At 45.9% G+C, this 5729-nt stretch overlaps 1 long non-coding RNA gene across 1 annotated transcript in view; it reads right to left on the bottom strand.

The window, feature by feature from the left end:
• Gm27230 overlaps positions 1-4189 on the bottom strand; it is a 20481-nt gene extending 16292 nt beyond the window's left edge. The window contains exon 1 of the long non-coding RNA XR_003948355.1: positions 4018-4189. This is a non-coding gene — a long non-coding RNA (predicted gene 27230). The remainder of the gene's footprint in view (positions 1-4017) is intronic.
• Between the last annotated feature and the right edge of the window lie 1540 nt (positions 4190-5729).

The following is a 5729-nucleotide window of genomic DNA, read 5'->3' as shown; positions in this document are numbered from 1 at the left end:
TCCCTGGTGTCTTGGGCAAGTCACTAACTCAGTGCAGAGGGCCCTGCAGTGCCAGAGTCTAGAAGTTACAAGAAACGGTGAAGAAGTGACTGTCACAGGATGATGAATGGCTGCCCTCCAAAATTATGATTTGATTCTGAAATGACAGAGCCGGACCCACCAAGGCAACTTGGTCATCTTCTAGGCTGCAGGGCAGCCTCCTGGTACATATAGGGTGTGTCACCGACCCTCTGGCAGTGGCTGAAACAGCACTCAAAAAAAAAAAAAATCTCTTCTGAGTGGTAAAAATTCTGAAAAATCAAGATAATTACAACCTGAGCTCACTCTGATTTGCATGGCTATTTATAGCTGGGAGACTCTGCTGTTCCAGAGCTTGCCCGTCCTTCCGATTTTCCATTAGCATGAAATCCTGTGTGGCTCTCCTCTGAAGTGTGTGCATATGCCGAGTCCGTGTGAGATGCCACTACGGGCACTTGTCATAAGAATTAAATCCCTCTCAAGGTTGTTTACAGCTCAGTGCCTGTCACTCTGCTCCCTGGAGCTTCATGGCTGGCTGGGCTCTCTCCCCACCCGCAGCCCTGCAAAAGATTTCATTTCTTTTCCTTTTTTTTTTTTTTTTTTTTTTTTTTTTTTTGTTTATGTGTGTACTTACCCTCGCAGGTGCAGGATAGAAAAAAAAAATCGCTGTACCCAGATGTTTTGAAGCTACAGCAGCACACATACAACTCAGACTAAATAGAAAAGTCGCATAAGATACAGCAGGCATTTCTAGAACAGTAGCCTATGGGGTATTTAATAAACCCATCATGTTTTCTTGACAATGAGACTCTCAAATATAGCTTCAGGAGCAGAGGAGTAGTTTAAGGCATCGTTAGTTCAATTCATTTACAGGTGACTTTACAATGAAAGTTGCCATTTCAGAGTGGGACTCATTACACGGTCTCCATTTTCACTTTGCAAATAGTCTTCCCGGAACAGAACAGCCTGGGAATTGGGTGGAAACAAGGCCCATCGCGCTGTCGCAGTTCATTACTGCATTAGTTAGACCGCAGGGATCCCGGGCCAGATTGTACCTTAGCTTTGGAACACAGCAAACATAATCCAAGCTCAAACAGCCCTCCCGCTGCTTGTTGGGATCTGCACTGATATGCAAGAGCCATGCCCCAGTCGCAGATGGATAACGCTTCCATGGATCCAAACGCGTCCCGTTTGGCTTTTCATTCACCCAAGGTGCTAGCTAGGTTACTCACTGTACACAGCAACTGTCAGATAAAGGGAGAGACTCGTTCAGGAGAAGAGACACAAGCTTACAATTCTCGGGGCGGTCTGCCAGCTTCCAGAACTTACTTCCCAAGACTGCATGGAGGTGGCTCAGCCCCTTCGGCAACTAGCAGTTGTAAATACTCCCTCATAGCCAAATCCTAAGCTAGTCATCAGGCCTTTCTGATACCCGCTCCCCACAACGACATGCTACCGTATGTAGTTTCTCTAGGGGACCTGTTTAAGGGGTTAATTTTAAAGATAACTTCTCCAGCCCTTTGCTCATTAAGCAAAGACCCTCAGAAATATTAGAGAGTACGAATTTTAAACTTCCATTTCTTGGTAGGAGGGCTGGCGCCGAAAGAGGAGAGAGGCACGCTCACATTTTAACTTCAGCCTTGGTCCCTGGGCCCAGCTGGAAAAGCTGTTATCATCAATTCTTGGCCCAGAGTTCTGCTTCTGCAAGATCAGAGCTAATTAGCATCATTTCTTACTTGTGCCTCCCAACTCTGCCAACCAGAGACCACGCAGGGATCAGATTTCCTGCGTTGAATGTTCCCTAACTGTTTTCTGCTTGCACTGAGACCTGAGTTCTCCTAAGCATGCTAACAATAGAGCACGCTCAGAATATCTTCTAGGTATCTTCTAAAACTTCATTTAGAACTCGAAGATCGGGTTAGGAATCTACAGCTCCTCAAATGGCCCCATGGGAATTATGATTTGGAGTTAGTCAAAGATGGCAGGATGTGGAAGCACCTAGATTCTAACAAAAACCCTTCTGCCTGAAAACTGTGCATCAAATCTTGGAACAAAATCATCATATACTTTAAACTCAATTTGCATTTTTAAAATTAATTAGTTATACATGTCCATTGTAGTCTTCTCTCCCACCTCTCATCCCAGTCCATCCCCCTGCTGCATACCCAACCATTCTTCAGAAAAGGGGAGGTCTCCCTAGAGCAAACAGCTCTGGCATATCAAGTTACAGTATGACTAGAAGCATCTTCTCCTATAGAGGCTAGACAGGGCAACCCAGTAGGAGGAAAGGGTCCCAAAGGCAGGCAGCAGACTCAGAGCTAGCCCTTGCTCCCACTCTTAGGAGTCCCACATTAAGACCAAGCTGTACAACTGTGTATATACGTGCACAGGGCCAAGGCCAGTCCCTATACAGGCTCCCTGGTTGGCCGTTCAGTCTCTGTGAGCCCTTATGGACCCAGATTAGTTGATTTTATGTTTTTTTTCTTGTGGTGTCCTTGACCATCTGGCTCCCACAATTCGTCCTCCCCCTTTCCCACAGGATTCCCCAAGCTCTGCCTAATGTTCGGCTCGGAGTCTCTGCATCTGTTCCCATCAGTTGCTGGGTGAAGCCTCTTTGATGATGGTTAGACCAGGCTCTTGTCTGCAAGAATAGCGGAGAATCATTAACAGTGTCAGGCGTAGACTCTCTCATGGCATGGGTCTCAAGGTCCTGCCATTTCTGCTCCATCTTTACCCCAGCACATCCTGTAGACAGGACAAATTGTAGGCCGGAGGTTTTGTGGCTGGGTTAGAGACCCAGTTTCTCCACTGGAAGCCCTGCCCGGTAACAGGAGGTGACCAGTTTCTGGCTCCATGTCCCCCATTGCTAGGAGTCTTAGCTGGGGTCATTCTCACAGATTCCTGGGAGATTACTCTATTTTATCTCCTTGTTCAAAGTGTTCCATCAGATATTAATTATTCTCAAGATTCAATATTCTCAAATATTATTCTCAAGCTATGGACCCTTCAAATTACAGATAGATTTTATGAATGAAAAGTTGTGTGGTTTGATTATGTAGTTGAGGGTGACTTTGAACTTCTGGTTTTCCTGTGTCTACCTTCCAAGTGCTGGGGTTACAGGTATGAGCCATCACGCCAGTTTCTGTAGCACTGAGGCTCAAACACAGGGCTTCTGTCTGCTAGGCAAGCACTCCACCTACCAAGCCAAATCCCCGGGCTTTACTGCATCTTTGTGTGTATATGTATGGTATGTGCGTGTGTATGTAAAGATATATGTACCTGTGTGCCGTACGTGTCCAAGCTTGTCAGTTGCTCTAGACTTGATTTTCACAGTAGGGGTTGCCTTCCTGGATCCAGCCTGTTTGACTAGACTGGCTGGTCAGCAGCCTCCAATGAGTCTGTACCCCAACACTGGGGTTAAAGGTACATGTCACTGTACTCATCTTATTCATGGATGCTGGGGACCCAACCTCAGGTCTTCATGCTTGCATAGCAAGCACATTTACACTTATGCAAAGCACTGAATACCTGCTAAGACTCAGATATACTGACTTGAGAAGTATATAGCGAAGGCACTGTGGTTCATCGTGTGCTGATTTGGCTAGTTTGGCTGGCCACCAAGTTCCAGAGACTCGCCTATCTCCGCCTCAAAAATGCTGAAATTACAGTGTGCACTGCCAGGCCTTTGTGGGAGTGCTGGGGATGCCCTGTCCTCATGATGTCATAGCAAGCAGTGTACTGACTGTGTCATCTCCCCAGCCCCCACGTTGCCCTTTGTAAGGGACAGAGTATCAAGTATTAACAAGTGAGAAAGTATTGCTAAAATGCTTAACCAAAGCTCCAACTTCTTTCTCACAGGGGTTCGATTTTTACCTCCAAACATGTGATTCTCAACCCTTCCTTCCATTTCCATGTCAGAGCTCTAAGCCTGACAAGGGCTATGACCTGGCGAAACCACGGGGAAAGGCTGGAGACCCTGACAGTTGGAAGTGTGTTTACCTCTCACACCTGGCTGCTGCTTCATCTTAGATGGCCTTCACCCTTGCTTCAGCACCTGCTAACCGCAAGGGTGCGGTTTCCATCTTGATCTCGTCTTGCTCTCTGACTGTTGCTGCAGTGTTCTAACCACAGCTTTGCAGCTGGGATGCTGGCCACCATCCCAGGGATAGGGGCACTCAGAGTTCAATGCAGCAGGGGTCTCCCTTCCTCTTTGCTCTGTCTTCCCCTGTGATGCTCATCACTCTTCATCGGGTCACTTATGTCTGCTTCTCCATCCTGGACTGCAAATTGTTTGAGGGAGTGAAGCATCGTTCCCTATCCAGCTTTTAGTTTTTCTCTCACACTGATTAGTGCTGCCTTTGGAAGGAAGGAAGGGAGGGAGGGAGGGAGGGAGGGAGGGAGGGAGGGAGGGAGGAAGGAAGGAAAGGAAGGAAGGAAGAATGAATGAATGAATGAAAATGTCTTCAGGGTTGTTTATTGGATCTTTCAGGAGCTCTTCAGTCCTCCCAGCAGAATGCTACCACGGATCGATTGTCTTTGGTTGCTTTGTTTTTCTCTTTGCCCTGGACACAATCACTTTCGATCATTGACAATTCGTATCAATAGAATGAAGGACAAAGCTATATGAGCATCTCAATACGGGCAAAAAAAAAAAAAAAAAAAAAAAAGCATTAGATAGAACTTAACCCTTCTGTAGAATAAAAAAATTAAGCAAAGCAGGCAAGAAGCTCATCATTTAAAAAGGGGCGGGGTGGGGGCGTATCCTGTAAGTCAGCATCCTATTGAACGTGGTGAAAGGCTGGATGCTTTCTCAACAAAGCCTGGACTGAATAGGGGCGTCCACTTTCACTAGATTGTAAAATCCAACCGGAAGTGCAAGCCAATCAGAGAAAGCAGAGAAAAGAAGGCATCCGAGTGGGGAAATAAGTCACCAGGTTGTCACCGCCGCTGTTGACAAGACCTGGAAAACTCCAGTAAAGGCCTCGAGACCTCACACTTTTAGCAAAGTTGCCAATCGTGAACCATCTGAAAAAGAAATGAGGAGAGCATCCCCATTTACAAAATCTACAAAATATACCCAGACCTAAACATGACCAGTGAGGTGAAAGACGCCCACACAAAACCCACAAAGACACCGATGATTGTCAAGACATCCTGTGCTCATGGGTGGGCAGAAGCAATACTACTTAAACACTCAAGCCATTCAAAGTGATTTACAGATTCAACTCGATCTCGACCAAAATGCTATGTTCTTCTCAGAGCTAGAAACAACTGCTAAAAATTTGAGGTGGATCACAAAGCATCCCAAATAATTAAAGCAATCAGGAGCTGAAATGAGGAAGCCATTATACTAGCTGATTACAATGCTTCTATATCATACTAAAATCTGGAAATTGAGACCTCGGGGTACTGGCATGCAAACACACAGGAGCCAACGAAACAGACCAGACAGCCTAGAAGTAAACTCACACAGCTGCCACCTGCAGAACCTCAGCAAAGGTATAAAGGATGCACGCTTTAAGAAAGTCATCTCTTCCAAGTGAGCAGGGAAGACTCAGATATCCACATGAGGAAGATGAAAGGAGGCATGTCTCATCGTATATAAAAATTGCCTAAAAAAGTTTTAAAGACTTAGAGTTAAGACCTAAGTCTACAGAACTATCAGGAAAAACAAGGAGTGAGTGTTTCAGGATATTGGAACGATTGTGGGA

The sequence above is a fragment of the Mus musculus genome, chromosome 9 (genome assembly GCF_000001635.26).
Source record: "Mus musculus strain C57BL/6J chromosome 9, GRCm38.p6 C57BL/6J".
NCBI lineage: Eukaryota > Metazoa > Chordata > Mammalia > Rodentia > Muridae > Mus > Mus musculus.
Note: the sequence above shows the minus strand (reverse complement) of the source record. Positions and strands in the feature narration are given on the sequence as shown.